We start from the raw sequence: 25,727 nt of genomic DNA, 5'->3' as shown, positions 1-25,727 counted from the left end.
TCATTATCAGAATTGTTTTGATAGTGATATTTCGAAAACCGCTGTGAGACGGTTGCTGGGAGGTTTCCGGAGACTTTTCCCCAACATGGCAACCAAATGTGGAAAATTTCTAATGTTAAATGTGAATAAAAGAACATTTTTTATTACAGCGTAGTAACTGCAAGCCATTCATCAGTAATCATAATTATAGAACTACCTGTACTGGCAATTTCACTCCTGACGACTTTAGCATTAATCGTTCAGCAAACGTATAAAACGAAGAACGTATGTCCCAGAAGATGAGGAACGTTAGTACAATTCTAATTTATGAAGTATGTTTAGTGTCGTGTGCACTATGAATGAATAGATAGGAGATATTTTACAAAAAAATGGTTCAAATGGCTCTGAGCACTATTTTACATCATACAGCAGCTGCCAGTCACAAAATTCACATTGCTGAGGTTCCTGATTTGTATTCAGAGTTACGGATGGTTATCTTAAGAAACTGCCTGCGGTAAACAGTGTTAGAGAAGTACTCTTAGCTTAATTACTAATGCAGTTGTTTACTGTACAGTACATACAGGTAGGACTGATAGAAGATATGAAGGCCCAGCGGAGAGCGGCGCGTTTCGTCACAAGATCGTTTAATCGTCACGAGAGCGTTATCGAGATGCTCAGCAGACTCCTGTGGCAGATGTTACAAGACAGTTGTTGTGCATCACGGTCAGGTTTACTATTAAAACTTTACGGGAAAAGTCGGACAACATATTACTTCCTCCCACATATATCACACGTAAATGATCACGATGAGAAAATTTGAGAAATTATAGCCAGTACAGGGATTTACTGCCAACCATTCATCCCACTCGTCATTCGCGAGTGGAATAAGGTAGGAGGGATCAGTTAGTGGTAACATAAGTAGCCCCCGCCACCCACCATTAGGTGGCAGTACGAAAATAATTTTCACTCTCAAGTGGAGCGTGTGCCGATTTGAAACTTATTGGTGGATTACAAATGGTGCAAGGTTCCGGGTTCGAGTCCCAGCCCGGCGCACAGTTTCAGTCTGCCAGAACGTTTCAAATGTGGCGTTTGCTAATAAGAGTGCTCTCATCACTGAAACGAAGGGGCGCCGCACAGGACGCTGTTGTGGGCGAGCGGAGTTCACGTGACACGCAGCATCAACACTTTCGCCTGGATTAAGAATCTTAACGTCCCATTATTATAAAAATAATGGACGCAGCTTTGAAGTTAGAAGTTTCTTTTGTGATATCCTAGAGATAATTAAAAGTTGGGCCATGTAAGCGGTGAAATTTCTTTGCTTTTCTCCCTTTTAATCAAGATGTTTTGTTCGTTTTCTCAATCAACATCTACCTAGTATCTGTGTTGTTTGCTGCAGATTCTCTGTATGGTTTGAGTTCCAAATTTTCCCGTGCACACTTGCACATGTGTGGCGCAGCCGCTCCATGTGTGTATCTAAATTGTGGATACATATCCGAAGGTCGTGCACATTGACGACCGTGCTACTTATAACTGTGCGTACCGTGTGACTTCTGTGTTTTAGGACTTACGAGGATGGTGTCTCCACATCCATTAAACCCTTGAGAAGGAGCAAACCTCGAGGTTAGCTAGTGGCACTTAACAAAGAACGATTTGTAAATTACACACAGGTGGAAACGATGTCATTCTTCAGATTTAACGAGGCTGTTGTGACCACTCAGAAGAAGTCAGTCCTACAGCTTTGGATTCGTATCATGGGACTTATCCGTTTTTTGAGAAAATTGTTCATTTTCTCTTCCTTATTTACAATTACCTTTTTATTTTTGTTTATGAGCAGCCTCGGTCATGAGGCCCCACTCTTAAACTGCGATTCATTCTCTAATAGGGCATCTTTTTCCAAAAAGAGAGCCACATTCTACAAAATGTTGTTCTTCTTGTAAAAAATACAACGTTCTTTGTGTAACTTAAAAAATTAATGTTCTTCTCTAGAAGCGCTCTCAAGTATGAAGCTAAAAGCATGCTTACGCGTGTAAAGGTCAACCTTAATCTAGGATGAGAAACAAAAATTTGTGACTGTCGTGTCTTTCGACCAGAATGCCGGCAAGGAATTAAACACCTCCAATTCCCAGCGGTAAGGTCTTCTCTCCGTAGCTAGAGACAAAACAGAATGTAAATATCTTCAACACTTCGCGGCCCTGTCAGCAACAGTATAAATATTAATTTTAATTTTAATTTTAATAATGAACAGCCTCAGTTGCACCGTTTACCTAGAATTTACCTAGGTTTCAGTCGGCATAACCCAACCTTCTTCAGAATAACAGTATCTATCGTTTGTCCATAGTGGACATCGTCAAGCTAAAACTACAAATCCATAAATTATCGTCAGACTGTAAAACTTATTCTGGCACTGCCTCGGCCCCACTTCGCGACCGCTATGCGGCAGCCACGAGTGCTGTACTGGAACTCCAGAATGTTAATAACCATATTAACGTCAAACACACGAGGGCTACATAGGGGAGGGAGGGTGGGGGCAAAAGTGAGCGGGGTCGAAGATTCCGAAGCACGACTACCCTCCTCCCCTTTCCCATTATCGCCATCAATCTACATCCGCATGTATAATTTGCGAGGTACCTTGCGGTGCGTGGCATTGGGCACCTTGCAACACTGCTAATAATTCCCTTCCTTGTTCCAGTAGCAAATGGAGCGAAAGGAAAACAACTGTCTTCAAGCTTCCGTGCAAGCCCTAATATCCCTTCTCTTATCTTCGCGGTACTGACGCGAAATGTACGTCGGTGCCAATAGAATCGTCCTGTGGTCAGCTGCAAATGCTGGTTCTTTAAACAGTGTTTCGCGAAAAGCAAGTCGTCTTCCGTCCACGGATTCCCATTTGAGTTCACGGAGCATTTCAGTAACAGTCGCCTGTTGATCGAACCTACTGGTAACAGCTCTAACAGCACACTGGTGAGTTCTACGATGTCTTCCTTCAATCTGAGCTAGCGTGGACCCCAAACACTCGAGCAGTATTCGAAGATGGGGCTCACAGGTGTTCTATACACGAGCAAATACTTTCCTAGAATTCTCTCAATAAACCCAGGTCAACTAGTAGCCTTTCCTACTACCGACCTTATGTGCTCGTTCCATTTCATTTCACTTTGCAACTTTACGACTAGGGATTCAGTCGACGAGACTGAGTCAAGCAGCACACCACTAATACTGAATTCGCACACTAGAGGACAGTTTTTCCTCCTCATCTGCAAAAGCTGCCATTCATCGCGCCAAACAGAAATTTTGTGTAAGTCACCCTGCCTCCTTCTACAGTCACTCAACGACGACACTTTGCCGTACACTACAGTGGTCAGTAAACAGACGCAGATTACTACTCACTCTGTCTTTCAGACCGTTTATGTGTACAGAGAACAAAAGCGGTCCTATCACTCTTCCCTGGGGCTGTTCTGAGGATGCCCTTGCCTCTGACGAATCAACAGATGGGTCTTTAATAACTAAACCCGTTAAAATACAATCTTTCCATCTCATCCAAGGGCTACTATTCTGGAATTACTTCATTTCATGTTCAACAGCTTACAATGAGACTGACTGTATATTGTATAGTGCCTGAATGTGAATCAAATAAATATTAAATAAAATAATAATATCGGATCGGAATCACAACAGTGTTGGAGGGGAGTGAGGTAAACGACGTGGCGAATTAATCTGTTACCTGCGCATTTCTGAAATCAAATAAAGAAAGTATGAAAACCATGACTCTGCGCGATCCCTTAGAAACGGAGCCACAGTCGGTTTAAATACGGGCTCAGCGCCTGCCAAGCACTCTGCTCGAAGACAGTGGTGTTAGCCGGGTTGCCGACTTTCCGTGCGATACGCCAGTAGGAAATCTTGACAAGCGAGGTATTCTACGTCAAACGATTTTCGTTAGCTACGGATGCAGTTGGAGATGCTTTCACGTCATAAAAGAACTAATAGGAAATTGAAATCTACAGACCACTACATTAAGGCATCGTTTAACTTCGAGGAACTGTAATAGTAGTGCCATAAGTTTACGAGTTCACTCGAATCAATAGGTGAAAAGCTCTAGATATCGACTGCTCAAATTAGCTATCAGCCTTTGCTTTCAGCTCTCAGACCATGGACAACAGAAACTAAGAAAAAGTTCTACAACAATTGGAGCAACTAATTGAAATTCATTAATGATCCCTTAATCTAAATTGTATTTTGTCGGAACTCAGTGAATTCGAACGTGGGAAAATTGTTGGTGCTCGTATGGTACGTGATTCCGTAAACCAGAGAGCTAGTTGCTGTTTCAAAAGGCGTCTTATCGAAGACTTATACCGCTTATAGGGAAAGCGCAAAAAACATCATTCCCTAACGCACAACGCGAACGGAAGTGTGTGACATACAGTCGTTTAAGTGGATTGTGACGAAAATTAAGATGGCAACAGCTGCGAAAGTCACTGCAGAACTGAATGACGCACTCGCGAGCCCTGTCAGCGCAAAGAAAGAAGAAGGAAGCTCCATAAACTGGCATTCCAAAACTAGTAATCAGTGCTGCAAACCCATAACAGGGAAACGTGGTGCAAGGTCTCATTACTTCCAAGGGTTATGTGACCATATTGGCTGATCACGTCCAGCCTACGGTGCAATATTTGTTTGCCAATGGTGACGCCAGGTTCCAAGGCAAGAAGGCCCCTGTTCGTAAAGCTCGTAGTCCAGGACTAGTTTTGTGAGCACGAGGATGATCTGTCGTGTCTCCTCTGGTCGCTAGATGTGCGGATCTCATTATTATTGATTGGTCTGCTTTGGAGAGATGGGTGCGTGATCGTTGTCCAGTTCCATCATTATTACTTGAACTTGAAACTATTTTGCAGCAATAGTGGTAAAGGTTTCTTTAAAAACATACAAGGCTTGTATTTATCCTTTCCGAGACTACTGGAAGCATTCTTGAATGTCATTAGTTTTCCTACACTGTATTAGGTTTGGTAGTTTTGTAATATTTTGACTAAAGTTCAGTCTTGATCACACCATTTATGTTTCAATGACATAGGTAACCGGTTTCGGTTATTTTTACATAACCATCATCAGACCCATGGCTCCCTTAGGATGGTAGGCGGAGCTCTCCTCAGCTGCTACGAGTTGACTTCGTAGCAGCTGAGGAGAGCTCCGCCTACCATCCTAAGGGAGCCATGGGTCTGATGATGGTTATGTAAAAATAACCGAAACCGGTTACCTATGTCATTGAAACATAAATGGTGTGATCAAGACTGAACTTTAGTCAAAATATATAATAATCTATTGATCACTGTATTCCAAAAATTTTTACCAAAATTGGTAGTTTTGTGTTTTTGGTGTTTTCATACTTTTGTCCACCCTGCCGCCCGTAAACGTGTCCGTAGATATTCTGAGCACTCTGACATAATTTAGGGCAGGAGGATGGTGAACTGGCTTCCTCAGATTGTGAGTAAAATGGAGAACGTGATCTGCCGGCAGGTCTCAGTGTCGTTTTATGGTAAGAGGGACCTTGGTAGACATACCATGGATCCTATTTTACACAACCTAGATTTCCTCATAGCAGGACATAATCACCACACTCAACTATACCCCGCTTTCACACTACATTTAGGCACACTAATCACTTGCGAGGAGAGTGCTTTAACCAAGAAGCATCAATACGGATGGCTCCCATATCCATTTAGAGCATCCAGTCGCCATATTACTCACACGATCTAAGCTCTGTACTCCACTCTGATGTGTGGTTAGAAGAGACGGTGGCTTGTACGAGGGTTGGAACTTAAATAATGGCAACTGTTTATTTACAGCTCGTACAAAATAGATACGTGTTTCAAAGTTTTACTGACCTTCAAAGTAGTCACCAGCATTGTGTATAACCCGTTGCCAGCGATGTGGAAGTCGTAGGATACTCTTAGCAGTGCCAACTGTGTTGACAGTTTGAGCGGTGCGGTCTACTACCCGACGAATTTGTAGCAGTTCTGAAGAGAATGCCGTGAAGCGTTTCCTTCAGTTTAGAAATGCAGTTGAACTTACGAGTATCTTAAATCAAGGGAATGCAGTAAGTGGTATAGCACTTAGCAGCCCCATCAGTCAAACAAATCAGTAACAGCTTGCACTGTACGCACTCGAGAATTGTCCTGCACAATGATGACCAGGTCCTGCAGAAAGTGTCATCACTTCTGTCTCTAAGCTGCTCGTAGGTTGTGTTCCAAAAATGAACAGCATAGAGACAGAAATGATGACACTTTCTGCAGGACCTGACCATCATTTTGCAGGACAATTCTCAAGCACGTACAGTGCAAGCTGTTACTGATTTGTTTGACTGATTGGGCTGCTAAGTGCTATACCACCTACTGCACTCCCTTGATTTAAGATACTCGTAAGTTCAACTCGATTTCTAAACCGAAGGAAACAGTTCACGGCCTTCGCTTCAGAACTGCTACAAATTCGTCGGGCAATAGACCGCGCCGCTCGAACTGTCAACACAACTGGCACTGCTAAGAGTATCCTACGACTTCCACATGGCTGGCAACGTGTTATACACAATGCTGGTGACTACTTTGAAGGTCAGTAAAATTTTGAAACACGTATCTATTTTGTACGAGCTGTAAATAAATAGTTGCCACTATTAAAGTTCCATCCCTCGTATATTCCTTCATCCGCAATAGTCTCTGTGCTCACTGATGTGCTGTTATTTAAGGTAATTATGTGTGTCAGTGGCTTCTACAACGCAAGACGAGAAGGTGGTCGCCATTATCTACATGCCATTAGCCACCAGTTCAATGACAGTTTTATTGCTACATTGTGGTAAGCCCATATAGCCAAATTTAGTCCTCCATGATTTTCCTGCACAAATTTCCAATAAATTTTTAATTTTACAAAAAAAGTTTGCAGCACTGATTGATTCATTATTCTAATCTTCAATTAATTCTAAGCGGTTGTGAAACCCAGCGAAAAAAAGCCATTGTCATTTAGATTTCTGTGGTTTGCTAAATCACTTTAGAGGAAGTTAGGATGGTTTCCTTCAAAAGGCTGCTGCCGATTCCGTCAGCGATCTCTATGTTTGTGATCTAAAGCTTTTCCATTTACAGTTCGATCGGGGCAGTTATCAATTACAGTAAATACAGTCTCTAACACAAATGTCCATTAAGACAGGCTACTAGTTTCCGAAGATTAATCTTTCATCTTCAGGTATTTGATCACGTGCAGTGATAACCATACGGCTTGGAATGGGTGGCTTCCCTTCAATAAAATGGGCTGGGAACCAGATTGCACTGGAAGGCCAGCATCATGGGCGAAGCATGCCTAATATTCTTCCTGGTGCGACGGTTGGAGGTTGGAAACCCATTTTTAAAACTGCCTGACGCTGGGAGATTATTTTCTTCGAAACCGGTAATCTTTAAAAAAGGACATTAAAATAGAATGGAACTATATTTACTTTAATATCTGATGCGTTTTTCTGACTATAATGATCATGAAGTTAACGGTTTGTTATACCTTCCTTCTTGTTCCCTCGCCTCCCACACCAGGCTACATTGCTCAACAAGACCACATTCGCATGCTTCCCATAGCCTTTTGAGAGCTCAGATAATGTTCGGTCTCTAATAAGTAAAAATAAATCTGCTCGTCGCTATTTTTCAGGCTGTTTACTGCTGCATATCTGCTGTATTTCCTATTCCTAGTAGCGCAAAACAAAGGAAAGGAGTGGCTCTACCCTCTCTAAACCTGAAGTTTCGGTTCGTTTACACTGACTTACAGGATCACACATCACTACGCAACACGTGTTCTTTTCTGCTGTTCCAAACGTGGCAGGGGCTATCTTGTTATGTTTGTAAACTCCTCGGGAAAATAATATTTGTCCTGTACAGTTTCAAGGCGGAATTTTTCATCCTTACAGCAAGATGTAGGTTGTAGTGAACGGTAAATGAAACAGCGTTACGCGCGGTTATTCTCTTGGATCTCTAGCTTTCACCGATGGTCTATCGCTGTAGAGTGAAAGGTTCCACCGTGAAACAAATTTTAGGTCGTAGCTAAACCACGTTCTTTCTCCTGCTAGCTCTGCACTGTGCGGTAGCGAAAGATTATAGAATTTTGAGAGGCGATTCTCAGTTGCACAGTGAATGATTCGATTCTGGAAACTTGATTAATGCGGCTCTCTAATTACGCTATTTGAGTGGGCGGCGTCACTATCACTTTACGAACTGTGTGCGTTTCATCGCCACACCAGATCTCGCATTCCATCTTCTCAGATGCTATTGTGGTCTTCAGACCGAAGACTGGTACGATGCAGCTTTCCATGCCATTCTATCCTATACAAAGCCCCTTCAGCACGTGTAACTACTGCAAGCTACATTCATTTGAACCTGCTTACTCTAATTAAGCCGTGGTCTCCCTTTACAGTCTTTACCCCAAAACTACCTCCATTACCAAATAGACATTCCTCGATGCGTAATCATGAGCCCTATCAACCGATTGTTTCTTGAAGTCATGTTGTACCATAAAATTGCTTTCTCATCACTTTGATTCAGTAACTCCTCATTAATAATCCGATTCCATTTAATCTTAACCATTATTCTGTAGCACTACGTTTCAAAAAATTCTATTCTCTTTTTGTCTGAGATCGATGTCGTCGACGTTTCACTACTGTACGAGTCTACAACCTAGACAAATTCCATCAGAAAAGACTCCCTAACACTTAAACTTATGTTCGATGTTAATTAACTTCTATTTTTCAGAAATGCTTTCGTTGCTGTTGCCAGTCCGTATCATCTATGTCCCTCCTTCAGCAGTAGTCATTTATAAGCAGAAGTTGTGTATTACTGTAGTGTCCTGTTACCTAATTCCCTAATTTCGAGTCCTTCGACTCTTACAGCTACAGTCTGGTTTCTGTACAAGCTGTGTATAACCTTTCGCTCCCTTTTTATTTACAGAAGAATGGAAATACTGACAGAAGCTGATTTTGTGGAAGATAAGGTAGGATTCCGAAGAAATGTGCAAACACGCAAGGCAATACTGGCTGTACGAATTATCCTAAACTGAAGAAAGGCAAGCCTGCGTTTGTAGCACTTGTAAATTTGGAGGAAACGTTTGACAGTGTTGACTGGAACACACACTTTCTGAGTTACAACTGAACAAAAAGTAATCGTAGCGTCAGTCATTCGTTCCGATTGTAGTTTATTGTTGCATGACCTCTGTGGCAGTCGTTTTCAGAATTGATAGCACCAGTGGCTAATTGAAAACAAAGAAACACGACAGCCGATAGTTATTTGTAAATAAGAGAGAGGCCGTACACTTGAATGGTAACGTACCATCGGGGAATTTTTCTTGAGCGGTTGTTGTGGATTCCCGTAAGAAACGCATACTAATATAGCACAAGAGCCAAACTGTATTTGATGAATATCTCTTGAGAAATAAAATTCCGAAACTCCAGTGAGAAGTTCAGAATTGCACGATAATGTTCGACTGAAAGGACCTATGCGACTTAGATAAACACAGCAAACGTAAATCTGAATGACTGAACAGCGGTCTCCGTCCTGCCGAAAGCGAGTCCAGTGTGTTACCAAGGCGACGCCTCGCTCCGTCTCCGGGGTTGTGCCCAGTCTTTAATAATCTCCCCGTCGACGACACGTTAAAGCCTAACCTTCCTTACTTCATTTCTCAGAGACCGTTAGTACCACGTACATGCTCACCTAGCAGCTACGTCTCATGCTGCCTAAGATATTTGCAAAATTAGTTTAGGTAACAGAAGATTTTTTCTAAAGTGTCCACCCGTAGGAAATAATATGTAATTGTCTTTCTCTTGCTGCCGCAACATTTCACCCACCCATTCATAATGGTACCTGAGCATTATCACCGAAACTCAAAGAAAATGCTACTTGTGAATCTTTTCTCATGCAGCAAATTTGGGCCAGATACACATCTACATCTACATTTATACTCCGCAAGCCACCCAACGGTGTGTGGCGGAGGACACTTTACGTGTCACTGTCATTACCTCCCTTTCCTGTTCCAGACGCGTATGGTTCGCGGGAAGAACGACTGCCGGAAAGCCTCCGTGCGCGCTCGAATCTCTCTCATTTTACATTCGTGATCTCCTCGGGAGGTACAAGTAGGGGGAAGCAATATATTCGATACCTCATCCAGAAACGCACCCTCTCGAAAGATATGTCAGTCATGTTACGGTACACGGCAAAATTAATTTCAGGAGCAACAGAAAGCTGGACCGTGACAGTTTAGGTCATGCTAATACCATATTAGCAAAGTAGTCAAACATGAAAAACAAGTTTCCCTGATTTCTGATATGCTAAGAGCTCGTCTGTCATTTTCAGTGATAGATGTGGAACAAATATCTTAATTAAGGGCGGTGTTTTCTGACTGTAAAGTGCAGTTGTTCCGTACAAATGAATATGCAGTTCCACACTGTATGCAATAAAAATGTAGTGAAGTGCCATTAAACGGCATCGACTACATTACGCGAAAAATTTTTGTACTAAGTTGCGTATTTAGATATTGATGTATGTTTCCTCTTGATTATGCGTTTAGGAGGGATATTAGAACATATTCTTTAACATTTGGAGTCAGTTTTATTGCTAATCATCTCTCTTAGAAGCGAATGAAAATGATATTAATACTACACGTGCACGGAATCCAGCTCGGAGAAACAACGATTTATGAAATTTAAAAATAATTGTTCGGCCTTTCGGCTACTTGCGAAAATCTTATCAAGCTGAAAGAAGACTAATTCATTCAGACATTTTTCGCGTTACTACGAGAAAATATTTTTAAAAAAGACGATCTACCCCAGAACAAGAGCTGTTGTGAAGCAACAAACGTGCTGCCCTCGCAACTGTTATTCACATCAATATGACTGAACTTCTGCCACGAAACGGTCGCCAGTGTAATGGAGGAATATTCCGTACTGCAGGCAGATTCCAAAACTCCGTACACTGATTCAGCTAAGATTAGAAATACAGTCAAGAAATACTGCTTGTCTGTATGTAAAATAGAAGCAGAGCGATAGTTGATTAAATTAATTGAAGAATGTACTGTGTATAATTAGGATTAGACATCTCGCATCTGAGTTTCCACTGTGATTACCAAACGTAGATTGAATTTCACTCTTAACTGTCCAACTTTCCATTAAAAGAAGTTGCAGTCATGTAAGAATCAGACATTGAATATTGCGGGGAGAAACTTCGTCCAATGAGTTGGGGGGTTTCTGTGGGACGTTAAGGGGAGTGTTAACACAGAGACCACACATCGCAATAATTCTGTCTCACTTCTTGGGTTCTGCCTGATAATTATTCTGTTATTGCACACATAAATTCGAATGACTGTATTATTCTCCTATAAGCAAACAACTCTTACCACGATAAATCCGACCACCGCACACGCCGGACTTTCGCTTTCCGTTATCGTGCGGTACTCGCAACAGCGCTTGGTCATTATGGCGTAACTGACTCCAACCTCGCACTCAGCAATGTATGTTCTAGAAAACCAAAGCTGCGTAAGAGTACGACTCAATTTCTTTGGTCCAATTATTGATATGAGTAATCTCACAGCCTTGAGTTCGTCCAGTAGTTCCAGAACACCAACTCTCAGAGAAAAAACCGATCCTTCTACCAAGGTCTAAGGCGGACCTTTTATTTAGGTACTGACCATCACTGAGGACAACGGCGAACACTACCTTAGAACTATTTTCACAACTTAAAATGTAGAGCCCGTGTTTTCCCAAAAGATAAAATGCAGTATCATACGACTGGAATATCAATGAGCCGCAACTGGAGTCGTTCAGTTCATACAAATAGCCTGGTGTAACAATTTGTGTGGATATGAAACGGAACGATCACATCAGTTCAGTCGAAGGTAAAGGAGATGGCAGACACCGATTCGTAGTTAGTTAATTAGTTAATGTTCCATGGATCACTTGTACGATTATTCGTAATGATGTGGAAGGAGTCATTTTACACTCGCATTACACATTAGTTTGTAAATACGGTTACATGCTACCTGCAAGGTGTTTTTTTAATATAGATGTGAATAATGAATGTCATTTTTTTCTTCTTGAATTGTATTTATGTACATCACTGTTCCTTTTGATCTGCAGTGGATTATTTACGACAAACAACGGGGGTTGAATGAAAAGTAATGCCTCCACCTTCGTTAATTGGGTTTGGATGGGAACATTTTAATAAATTAAACGCAAAAATAATTCTTAGAATGTGATCTTTAATTACCAATATCCACTTTTCCACATAATCATCAGCCAATTGGATACATTTCTGCCAACAATGAACAAGTTTTCTGAAGCCGTCACGGAAGAAATCGACACACTGTTTCTGCAACCACAGTCTCTCAGCTCTCTCAACGTCATCAGAAGCTTAATGGTGTCCCCGGAGATCGTCTTTCATTATCGAGAACAGATGGAAGTCAGACGGTGCTAAATCTGTACTGTATGGAGGATGTCGTACGGTGGTGAGATTTCATTTCAGAAGTCAGCATCCGGAGTACCCACCGTCCAAAGATCTTCCGATAGCCAAGAAAAGCAATAATGTGACCCATCCGGTCTTGTGAAATGCAAATTGTGCTTGCAGTTTCTCTCTGAGTGATACGACGATCGTCGTGAATCAGTCTGTCAACACTTTGCTTGTGGAACTTCGTGGTTGCTGTCACAGGATGCCCAACTCTTTGTTTGTCACGCAGTTCAGGTGTTCCCGCCTCAACATCTTTAAACTTACTCACCCAACGACGCACAGTACTCACATCAACACAGTCACCATAAACTGATTTCATTCTCTGATGAATCTCCTTTGGGGTGACACCCCCTGCCGTCAAGAATTCAGTGACTGCACGTTGCTTAAATCGCATTGACCGACCGCGTGCGCAGGGTTCCATACTTTACACTCTAACAACGCAACCGATCAGTGCTAAGGTTTCCCGCCAACTGGAGCTGTAGAGAAGAGGTTACGGAACAAGCCAGTACCTGCCGCATACAAATGCTGCCAACTGTTGAAGAGTTACTAAGGTGGAGGCATTACTTTTCAGTCAACCCTGGTACATCAGGGAATAAATATACAGTGAAGCAGTAATAAAAATACCAAACTCCTGAAACAGATATCTACAAGACGGTCGAGGGTGAGCACCACATATTATTCTTACAGGATCTTTCTGAGCAATGAAGACTCTCTTTCTATGAATTGAGTTACCCCAGAACATTATTCCACGTGACATTATTGAACTAAAATACGCAAAATACGTCAACCTACTAATTTTTCTCTCCCCAAGATATTAACTGATTCTAAGCGCAAATGTGGTTGAAATAAGTTATTTTAAGAGTTAGAAAATGAGTTTTCTCCAGTTTAATTCTCGTCGATATGGACATCTAAAAATTTTGAAGTGTCCATCCCCAATTATTATTTCCTCACCATGTGATATCACTGGCATAGTACCTCTAGATGTGTAAAACTGAATATGTTGTACAGGAAATGTACAGTTGTGAATATGGACAACTATCAGCTGTATAATGGAATGACGGCAATGAAAATTTGTGCCGGACCGGAACTCGTAAAATGATTTAGATGGCTCTGAGCACTATGCCACTTAACATCTGAGGTCATCAGTCCCCTAGAACTTAGAACTACTTAGACCTAAATAACCTAAGGACATCACACACGTCCATGCCCGAGGCAGGATTCGAACCTGCGACCGTACCGGTCTCGCGGTTCCAGACTGAAGCGCCTAGAACCGCTGGGCTACCGGCACACGATCCCAGATTTCCCGCTTATCGCGAGCGGTCGCCTAACCATTCGGCTACCTAAGCACGACTCACGGCCACACCCAAACTTCCATATGTCGTCATCCATGGGTCTGCAGTCTGTACTCCTACATCCATTATGTATATTCTCGTGCAGGGGAGACAGTTTACTTGAAAGTCGTTGCCCCGGTGTCGACGGATAAATATAGCAGTGTCTGTGTTATTCCGAATTACGATCGATTTCCGGTCCGGTATAAATTTTCGCTGTCCTTAATCCATTATACAGCTGATGGTTGTCCGTATTCGCAACTACGAATGTATTTCCTGTGTTTCATAACTGCTGTAGTCGTTGTGGTGTCGATTCCTCCGGACATGCGTGCATGTTCGAAGGCAAATTGCATCGTAATTCGGAAAAACGCAGGCAGTAACGTTTCGCCTGAATATGTTGCGTCTTTTCGAAACTGAGAGTGAGACCATTCGCAGGAAATTGGTAGCATACCGGAAAAACGCAGCTACATAGCAGAATATTCTGGGCTAATTAGCCCTGGTCGAATGAGTTTCTTGGATAAATCCAACGTTTCGTCCTCAGTCGTGGAGGACATCTTCAAGGGGGAGAGGGGAAGGTTGTATGTTCTATGAATGTTTGATTCACACCATGACTCGGACATCCAGAGATGCTACAGCGCCCTTTAAAGATATCGTCCATTGATGGGAACGAAACGTTGCTTTTGTCCAAGAAATTCATTCCATCGCTGCGTAATCAGCCCGGAATATTCTGTTAACTGACTGAATTTTCCCTAGTACTCCTCCAGTGAACGAGTCTGCCACCTGTTTTATCTTCGACTAAGCCTATGTAATCGTTCCATTCCTTATCCCCCCAAATCGTTACACCTAGTTATTTGTATGAACTGAATGGCTCCACTTGTGGCTCACTCATATTGTAGTCGTATTGTAGTCCATGATAATTCGTTTTATCTTTTGAGAAAAATCAAAGTATATTATAATAAGTATGACTTTTCCGCCCGCGAAAGGCTACATTAAAAAAAAAAAAAGTACAGTAAGTCTATAAAACAGATAGCTCACAAAACACTCATGCTAGAATTTGTTCAAGTGTTGGGGTCCCATACAAAATCGGGGAGTACAGAGAAAGACAGTACAGATAGTCACAGGCTCGTTTGACTCACTGAAAAGGGCACTGACATACAGAAAAATCTTAACTGGCAGACGCATGAAGACAGACGCCAAGTATACCGCGAAGGCGTACCCACAAAGTGTCAAAAGCCAGAGTTAAGTGAGGGCTCCAGAAATATACTACAGCCACCTACGTGTTGCTACCGTAGAGACCACGAAGACGAGAAGTATTACAGTGCGCTGATTGGCATCTGAGCAGTCAATCTTCCCGCGCTTCATACGCGAATGGACGGGGATGAAAGCTTCATGTAAGATACAATGGAAAGTACCCACACCCACGTGTTTCATAGTGGTGAGCATTGTATCGATGTAGAATTGAATATAAATGCAGATAACTGTGAAGAGTCAGTTGCGAAATATTTATTTCTGTTAAATAATCCTGGAACCTTTACAGGCTCTTCTTCAGATGAGGTAAGTAGAATAGTACTTATCCAGAAGTGTAGAGTGATGCTGGGTACTGGATGTGGCTCCTAGCGGCAGCGTGGACGATACTGATGCAGATATCCGCTTGGTAGCCTCCTTTTTCATAGCGCACTGGCCACACAGAATCAAGCAGTTGTGTGGCCGGCAGGCAATGGAAATGGAAACTACCATATGGATATCAACAATGGAAATGGATGCTACCATGTGGATATCAACAACAGTACCGCCCTCACAGCCGCTACAGGCAACCTCCAGTACCTAATGTCACACTCAAACGTGAATGTGGAATATTCTGCATACCTCACCTGAAGATGAGCCTGAAAAGGCGCGAACTCTAGTTAACGGAAATAAACCAATACTTCGGAAGTGGCTGCGCTCACATTCAGTTAACATACAGCCACGGTGTTTTACAATATCAGCGACGTTCGCACCGTCTGTAATTGGTACGTATACAGATTCGCTATTCTTGTCGAACAAGTCAATCACTTGACTCTGTACACCCATAAACTAACACAGTTTAGAATAGATTGGGCTTGGACTTTTTTATCTGGGACTTGTTGTCCCAGAAATACAGGGTGAACATAAAATCTTTCCCTAATTCCAAAAATGTACTCCTAAGGAACTATAGTAGGTACATCCATGCGGTTTTGTTGCAAGTGGTATCTTACGCAGCTTAACTAATAACGTCTCTACTGAATAGATTACCACATCCCTATGTGGTATTTTGCAAAAGGTAGATTAACTCACAAAGCTTTGGTATATGCACTTCTACACGTCCTCTGACAACATCAGTTACAAGAATTTCCACATGTCAGTGCGGTGTTTTCGAAATGACAGTTTAATTCATGATGTTTCTATGTGAACATTTCTAATGTGTTCTGACAGCATCAGTTACAGAAATTTCAAATGCTTCAAGCACCACCACACTGGGAGTCGTTTGTTTGGCAGTTCTCCTTGGATGAATCCTTTCCGTACAGATGGAGCGGTAGAGCCGGTCCAACAACATGGACACCATTCACCAGACATAACCTCTGCAGATTTTTTGCGAGATGACGTTAAGGATAACGTGCCCAGTTCAGCAGTTCCTGATGCGCAAACTCTTTACGTCATGGATACGAGGTGTTTGGTGCTTACTGACGCTCAACGGCGAGGTTATCAGCGCCCTCATGGAGACGAGATGCTGTAGCAGCGGCGATAGGAGAGATATTGGCAAAGACGTGGAAAGAAACTATCACCTAGACGTGCTATGAGCAAGAAACAGGCCACATAATGAAGTGTGTCTACAAAAAAAGAAGTATGAGTTAAGCTACCATTCGCAACAAACCGTGTAGCTGTTCCTAACATAGTTCCTTAGAAATAAATTTTCGTATTCAGGAAAAGACTTCATTTTCACACTGTACACTAAAAATATTCCCATCCCCTGGTTCTGACCAAGATTTTCGAGAAGTTTCCCTTAGGTGAAAGGCAGATGCCGGAACTGGAAATCCCTTCCTACATATTCCCAATTGAGGCTGTCTCTGACCCAGTATTAGTTCGTCTGGTATTTGGCCAAAAACTCCCTGACTGTATATCGGAGACTGAGAAGTCTATTTAAAAGAAATCTACAATATCCGCCTCCTGATGTGAAAGAAAATATTAGAAAAAACCTCATTTCGCTAGTGCTTAAGTTCCCCCAATCACACAGTAATCATCCAAAAATGAATTGGGATAATAACAGTTTTGGTAGTGGTGGGGGTGACAAGTCATTCTGTGAAACATTAATAAATGCTTTTTCCAAAGAACTACCAAGAACTAATGGTTCAAAACTCTGTCATGGTGGAAATAGATCTAGTAGCAACAAATAGACATGAGCTCTTGGAGAACGTCCACATCGAAATTGGTACCAGTGACCATGAGAAATTTGTGACAAAAATGATTACCAAAGTACAAAGAGACCCGAAACAAGTAGAAAGATTCATACGTTCACTGAAATGGATAAAAGAGCAATGGTGTCACATCCCGTTAAGGAATTTGAAACTTTTAACTTTGGATAGGAACATGTAGAGCAGCTATCACTCAAGTTTAAAAGAATAGCTGACCACAGACTGAACAAACATGTAACCAGTAGAACAGTTCGTGATGGGAGGCACTGTCACAGTAAAGACACTCCTAAAGAAACAGGGACTACTCCATATTAGGTTTAAAAGAAAGCTTACAGCTATAGACAGAGAGATGTTGAATGACACGGGACTATCCGCCAAGAGAGCAATTCGTAAAGCCTCCATTGACTACCGTAGCAGAATATTATTGAAAGATCTCTTTAAAAACCCTAGGAAATTCTGGTCGTATGTAAAGGCTATTAATGGTACAAAAACTAGTGTCCAGTCACTCGTGAGTGAGACAGAAACTGAAATTGAGGTTAGCAAAGCAAAGCAGAACATACTTAACTCCGTTTTCAATTGTTCCGTTGCAAAGGAAAACCCAACAGTGCTACCACAATTAAATTCTCGTACTAGTGGATAGATGGGTGAAATAGATGTTAGTGTCAGTAGTGTTCAGAAACAGCTCAAATCGTTACAATTGAATATACACTCCTGGAAATTGAAATAAGAACACCGTGAATTCATTCTCCCAGGAAGGGGAAACTTTATTGACACATTCCTGGGGTCAGATACATCACATGATCACACTGACAGAACCACAGGCACATAGACACAGGCAACAGAGCATGCACAATGTCGGCACTAGTACAGTGTATATCCACCTTTCGCAGCAATGCAGGCTGCTATTCTCCCATGGAGACGATCGTAGAGATGCTGGATGTAGTCTTGTGGAACGGCTTGCCATGCCATTTCCACCTGGCGCCTCAGTTGGACCAGCGTTCGTGCTGGACGTGCAGACCGCGTGAGACGACGCTTCATCCAGTCCCAAACATGCTCAATGGGGGACAGATCCGGAGATCTTGCTGGCCAGAGTAGTTGACTTACACCTTCTAGAGCACGTTGTGTGGCACGGGATACATGCGGACGTGCATTGTCCTGTTGGAACAGCAAGTTCCCTTGCCGGTCTAGGAATGGTAGAACGATGGGTTCGATGACGGTTTGGATGTACCGTGCACTATTCAGTGTCCCCTCGACGATCACCAGTAGTGTACGGCCAGTGTAGGAGATCGCTCCCCACACCATGATGCAGGGTGTTGGCCCTGTGTGCCTCGGTCGTATGCAGTCCTGATTGTGGCGCTCACCTGCACGGCGCCAAACACGTATACACGTACACGACCATCATTGGCACCAAGGCAGAAGCGACTCTCATCGCTGAAGACGACACGTCTCCATTCGTCCCTCCATTCACGCCTGTCGCAACACCACTGGAGGCGGGCTGCACGATGTTGGGGCGTGAGCGGAAGACGGCCTAACGGTGTGCGGGACCGTAGCCCAGCTTCATGGAGACGGTTGCGAATGGTCCTCGCCGATACCCCAGGAGCAACAGTGTCCCTAATTTGCTGGGAAGTGGCGGTGCGGTCCCCTACGGCACTGCGTAGGATCCTACGGTCTTGGCGTGCATCCGTGCGTCGCTGCGGTCCGGTCCCAGGTCGACGGGCACGTGCACCTTCCGCCGACCACTGGCGACAACATCGATGTACTGTGGAGACCTCACGCCCCACGTGTTGAGCAATTCGGCGGTACGTCCACCCGGCCTCCCGCATGCCCACTATACGCCCTCGCTCAAAGTCCGTCAACTGCACATACGGTTCACGTCCACGCTGTCGCGGCATGCTACCAGTGTTAAAGACTGCGATGGAGCTCCGTATGCCACGGCAAACTGGCTGACACTGACGGCGGCGGTGCACAAATGCTGCGCAGCTAGCGCCATTCGACGGCCAACACCGCGGTTCCTGGTGTGTCCGCTGTGCCGTGCGTGTGATCATTGCTTGTACAGCCCTCTCGCAGTGTCCGGAGCAAGTATGGTGGGTGTGACACACCGGTGTCAATGTGTTCTTTTTTCCATTTCCAGGAGTGTAGTTCCAGGGCCCCATGGACTCCCTATCAGATTCTATACCCAATTTGCGGCTTTGTTAATCTTCTTTTAACTATAATCTACCTAGATTCTTTGAACAAAAAAAAGTGCTCGGTAGTTGGAAAGAAAGCACACGTCACACTGTCTACAAGAAGGATAGCAGAATTGATTTACAAAACTATCATGCAGTATCTCTGACATCGATTTGTTGTAGAATGTTAGAATATGGTTCAAATGGCGCTGAGCACTATGGGACTTAACTTCTGAGGTCATCAGAACCCTAGAACTTAGGACTACTTAAAACTAACTAACCTAAGGACATCACACACATCCATGCCCGAGGCAGGATGAGAACCTGCGACCGTAGCGGTCGCGCGGTTCCAGAATGTAGCGCCTAGAACCGCTCGGCCACCCCGGCTGGCTTTTAGAATATATTATGAGCTCAAATGTAATGAGGTATCTCGAACAGAATGACCACCTCCATGCGAACCAGCACGAATTCCGAACATACTCATCATGTCAAACCCAGTTCGCGCTTTTCTCATATGACGTACTCATAACTTTGGATTAAGGCTGTCAGGTAGATGCAGAATTTCTCGAGTCCCGAAAAACATAATGTCGAAAGTAGGATCGATATGTTATCAAGGGAAATTTGTGACTGGATTGAGGGTCTGTTGGTCGGGAGGACGCAGCAAGCCATCTTGGATGGAGATTCGTCAACCTAACATCTGGTGTACCACATGGAAGTGTGTTGGGTCTTCTGTTGTTCACGTTGCATATAAATGATCTCGCAGACAATATTAATAGTAACCACAGAATTTTCTCAGACTAAGCATTTACTGATACTGAGTACTGAAAAAGGTGCAAAAATATTCAGTCAGATTTTGATAAGATTTCAAAGTGGTGCAAAGATTGTCAGCTTGATTCAAATGTACAGAAACGTAAAACTTAACACCTCGCAAAAAAGTAGCATTCTATGATTATAATACCAGTGAGTCACAGTTTGAATTGGTCAGCTGATAAAAACACTTGGATGTACTAGTTAACAGGGATATGAAATGGAACTATCACACGGTCGCAGTCGTAGACAAAGCGGGTGGGAGATTGGGGTTCATTTGTACAATACTGCGGAAATGCAATCAGTCAACAAAGGAGACTGCACATAGTCCTCGAATGTTGCTCAAGTGTGTGGAATTTATATCAAAGAGGAACTTATAAAAAGATGGGTAGCACGAATAGTCACAGGTTTGTTCGACCCTTGGGAGAGCGTCTCGAAGATGCTGAAAGAACTGAACTGGCGGACTCTTGAATATAGATGCAAACTATTCCGTGAAAATCTACTTAGAAAGTTTCTAAAACCAGCTTTAAGCGATGAATCTGGGAATACAGCAGAAGCCCTTACAGATCGCTCCCATAGGAATCGCGAAGTCAAGTTTTACAAATTACAGCGCGTACAGAGGCATTTAAGCAATCGTTCTAGTAACTGGTACAATGCGATGTACCTTCTGCCATGTACTTCACAGTGGCTGTCCAGAGTAAGGATGAATATGTACAGGAATGTTTCACAATTCATGTTATGCACTTCTAGTGGTTGTAGAGGGGACTTAGTAGATCAAGTTTTACATAGGAACTCACGTTCAGAGACGTCATCCAACGATGATACGGAGCGTCGAAGTTGTAGACGTCGGCGCAAATATATATAAATACAGGATGATTCCGTAATTATGTTACAAACTTTCTAGGATGATGGAGAAGGACAAATGCGTCAATTTGAAATAAGGTTCCCTGTACCGAAAACAAACGAGTCAGAAGTTAAAAGCAAAAACCGTTCTGATGGTCCTGACAGTTGAATACATGTACGGGTACTGTTGTTGCTAAGATTGTAGGGTAGGAAAGTCTAGTAAAAATGGGCTCTAATACGTATACTTTAAGAGCTGTAAGCACTTGTTCAATGTCAAAGATGTGTTTCACAGTAGTGAAGATGAACAAGCACGCATACCTCCTCAGATATACATATTACAGCCCATGTTTACTAGACTTTTTTTCTTGTTTTGGTCCATACTGTCACCTCTGAAACTTGCCTACCCTGCAATCTTAGCAACAGTACACGTATTCCATTGTCAGAGGTATCAGAACGAGTTTCGCCAAACCTGCGATTCGTTAGTTTACGCTTACCTCAAATTGATACATTTACCCTTCTCCATCATCCTAGGAAGTTTGTAACATCATAACAGAATCATCTTATGTACACATACATCTACAGGCGCCGGCGCCTGTAACTTTGGCGCTCTGTAGCGTCGCTGGATGACGTTTCCGGATATGAGTTCCATGTAAAACTTGATCTAAATGGTACTGAAACAGAGGATGACAGACTAAAGACCGAAATACTGAATGTCTTTTTCCAAAGCTGTTTCACAGAAGAAGACTGCACTGTAGTTCCCTCTCTAGATTGTCGCACGGATGACAAAATGGTAGATATCGAAATAGACGACAGAGGGATAGAGAAACAATTCAAATCGCTCAAAAGAGGAAAGGCCGCCGGACCTGATGGGATACCTGTTCGATTTTACACAGAGTACGCGAAGGAACTTGCCCCCCTTCTTGCAGCGGTGTGCCGTAGGTCTCTAGAAGAGCGTAGCGTTCCAAAGGATTGGAAAAGGGCGCAGGTCATCCCCGTTTCTAAAAAGGGACGTCGAACAGATGTGCGGAACTATAGACCTATATCTCTAACGTCGATCAGTTGTAGAGTTTTGGAACCCGTATTATGTTCGAGTATAATGACTTTTCTGGAGACTAGAAATCTACTCTGTAGGAATCAGCATGGGTTTCGAAAAAGACGATCGTTGTGAAACCCAGCTCGCGCTACTCGTCCAAGAGACTCAGAGGGCCTTAGACACGGGTTCCCAGGTAGATGCCGTGTTTCTTGACTTCCGCAAGGCGTTCGATACAGTTCCCCACAGTCGTTTCATGAACAAAGTAAGAGCATATGGACTATCAGACCAATTGTGTGATTGGATTGAAGAGTTCCTAGATAACAGAACGCAGCACGTCATTCTCAATGGAGAGAAGTCTTATGAAGTAAGAGTGATTTCAGGTATGCCGCAGGGGAGTGTCGTAGGACCGTTGCTATTCACAATATATATAAATGACCTTGTGGATAACATCGGAAGTTCACTGAGGCTTTTTGCGGATGATGCTGTGGTATATCGAGAGGTTGTAACAATGGAAAATTGTACTGAAATGCAGGAGGATCTGCAACGAATTGACGCATGGTGCAGGGAATGGCAATTGAATCTGAATGTAGACAAGTGTAATGTGCTGCGAATACATAGAAAGAAGATCCTTTATCATTTAGCTTCAATATAGCAGGTCAGCAACTGGAAGCAGTTAATTCCATAAATTATCTGGGAGTAGGCATTAGGAGTGATTTAAAATGGAATGATCATATAAAGTCGATCGTCGGTAAAGCAGATGCCAGACTGAGATTCATTGGAAGAATCCTAAGGAAATGCAATCCGAAAACAAAGGAAGTAGGTTACAGTACACTTGTTCGCCCACTGGTTGAATGTTGCTCACCAGTGTGGGATCCGTACCAGATAGAGTTGATAGAAGAGATAGAGAAGATCCAACGGAGAGCAGCGCGCTTCGTTACAGGATCATTTAGTAATCGCGAAAGCGTTACGGAGATGATAGATAAACTCCAGTGGAAGACTCTGCAGGAGAGACGCTCAGTAGCTCGGTACGGGTTTTTGTTGAAGTTTCGAGAACATACCTTCAGCGAGGAGTCAAGCAGTATATTGCTCCCTCCTACGTATATCTCGCGAAGAGACCATGGGGATAAAATTAGAGAGATTAGAGCCCACACAGAGGCATCCCGACAATATTTCTTTCCACGAACGGTACGAGACTGGAATAGAAGGGAGAACCGATAGAAGTACTCAAAGTACCCTCCGCCACACACCGTCAGGTGGCTTGCGGAGTATGGTTGTAGATGTAGATGTACTATGTCCGCTCTGCAACCTCTATAAGAGTGTACCTGAATAGTGAAACACTCTGTGGATGAAGATTCAAAAAAATGACTCTGAGCACTATGGGACTTAACTGCTACGGTCATCAGTCCCCTAGAACTTAGAACTACTTAAACCTAACTAACCTAAGGACAGCACACAACACCCAGCCATCACGAGGCAGAGAAAATCCCTGACCCCGCCGGGAATCGGATGAAGATTCATATGGAATGAACTTGATAAGTACATATGAAAGTTGTTGAGAAGGGCCGACATCATCATTGAGACAACAATAGAAACGGGGAAGGGAATGCATTTGCTAGAAAACGCAGCGGTAAACTGTAACACAGAAGGCGACCGGGCGTGCCTACCTTAGTCGTTTATTCCTCCCTCGAGATAAGCTGTCGGCAGCGCAGGTGCAGCACACACTGTCTTCTCACATGCGCGCCCTACGTCGCACTGGCCGCGGTCGGTTTCCCTTGAGATGCGGAGGAGCGTCACCGGTGGTGGCACTGAGCAATGAGCATCCCCCGCGGTCACGGCAGCTTCGCGTGTCCTCAGGAGTCGGCGGACTGGGGCAGCGGTGAAGAGCGCTGGTCGGGCAGTCGGTTCGCCCGCACGAGTCGAAATCCCCGCGGCTGCAAAAAGCCGGCCGCTGTCTCTTTCTGCCCCCTCCCCCTGCCGCCACCCCCTCCCCGCCACGACCTTTCCCGCGCTGCAACGGCGGGCGCCGCCGCTCTCCTTTCTCCGGTAGAGTCGGGCAGCCACGCCTCTGCGGCGGACACGTCCGGCAACAGCCAAGGCGAACCAGCTGCCGGTCACCTGCGGGCGGCGCTCGGACAGCCCATTCGTTGTATAACGACGCGCCGACCAGCCCCCAGGAAGAGCCGCACCGTCCGAAAGCGGGAATCGGCTCCACTTTGGTCTGTGGCAATCCAGTCGTTTGTTTAGTAGTCGGGCATAAAAAAAAAATGCGATAACGGTGTCACACACCAGGTTTCATCTCACACGTCATCGCTCAATGCGACCTACCTCCGTGACGCGATTGGGAAACTGGAAGGACGAGTGTCAAAAAGTTATCTTATTGCTCCCTACGCTCACATTAAAGTGACAACTGATGTCTCGCTAATGGTGGTGATCAATAAACACAATCAGACATTAAAAAAATGGTTCAAATGGCTCTGAGCACTATGGGACTTAACTGCTGAGGTCATCAGTCCCCTAGAACTTAGAACTACTTAAACCTAACTAACCTGTCACCCACATCCATGCCCGAAGCAGGATTCGAACCTGCGACCGTAGCAGTCGCGCGGTTCCAGACTGTAGCGCCTAGAACCGCTCGGCCACCACGGGCGGCAATCAGACATTAGGAAATGCATTCGCAATTGCGAATGTGTACCACCTTGGGATGTATACTGAAATGACGACAGTGAAAATTTGTGCCGAACCAGGACTCGAACCCGGATTTCCCGCGTCACGTGACTAGTCGCCGTAATTGCTTCGGCTATCCGTGCACGAACCACGGCCAGACACAAACTTCCATATGTCACCGTCCATGTGTCACAAACTACACTCATCCGTTAGGTGTAGAGTGGTGGAAACCAGAACAAAGGCATGGATATTTGCAGTAAAATTAACATGGCCGGTTGGAATAGTGGTTGAAGATGATTTGCCCCGGCCTGAATTTTAACCCCGTGGAAAACCTAGGGCGAATACTTACAAGGCGTGTTTGTCGCGATGGACGGCAATTTAAGGCCGTATGTGAGCTGAAAAGAGCGGTAGGAAAAGAGTGAGCGACAATTTCACTGCAAGAATTACAAATCCTAACAAAATCAATGCTGAAGAGAATTTTTGATGATGTGATGATGTTTGGATTGTGGGGCGCTCGACTGCGTGGTGATCAGCGCCCGTACAAATTCCCAACCTCTTCTCAGTCCAATCTTGCCCCGTGCATGAATGATGATGAAATGATGAGGACAACACAAACACCCAGTCATCTCAAGGCAGGTAAAAATCCCTGACCCCGCTCGGAATCGGGCCCGGGACCCCGTGCTCAGGACCACGAGCTGCGGACGAGAAGTTTTGAGGTAACTGGGAAGAACGGAAGTTGGACAAAGTACTAACAATGGAATAACAAGAGAACGGTGACTGCCTTTATACCAGTTTCCATACAGGAAATGCAAACGCTTAATTTTGTTACTCTTGTTATGAAAGAAGATTTGTAATTCCGTCACGAGCGTTCATGTCTTATATGGATGTACTACTTTTATAATAAACTCGATACATGTATGCTTCAGACTTCGTATACTGCCAGTGTAGGAACGCTGCCTTTATACTGATTTCCACTACTGTATTCC

At 43.8% G+C, this 25,727-nt stretch overlaps 1 protein-coding gene across 1 annotated transcript in view; it reads right to left on the bottom strand.

The window, feature by feature from the left end:
- LOC126175603 (uncharacterized) overlaps window positions 1-24,013 on the bottom strand; it is a 343,839-nt gene extending 319,826 nt beyond the window's left edge. Inside the window, exon 1 of the mRNA XM_049922480.1 lies at window positions 23,742-24,013. The gene's annotated coding sequence lies outside the window, so the exon portion shown is untranslated. The remainder of the gene's footprint in view (window positions 1-23,741) is intronic.
- Window positions 24,014-25,727: the final 1,714 nt, after the last annotated feature.

Source organism: Schistocerca cancellata, chromosome 3 (genome assembly GCF_023864275.1).
Source record: "Schistocerca cancellata isolate TAMUIC-IGC-003103 chromosome 3, iqSchCanc2.1, whole genome shotgun sequence".
Lineage (NCBI taxonomy): Eukaryota > Metazoa > Arthropoda > Insecta > Orthoptera > Acrididae > Schistocerca > Schistocerca cancellata.
The sequence above is the reverse complement of the archived record's forward strand: the minus strand, read 5'-3'. Positions and strand labels throughout refer to the sequence as shown.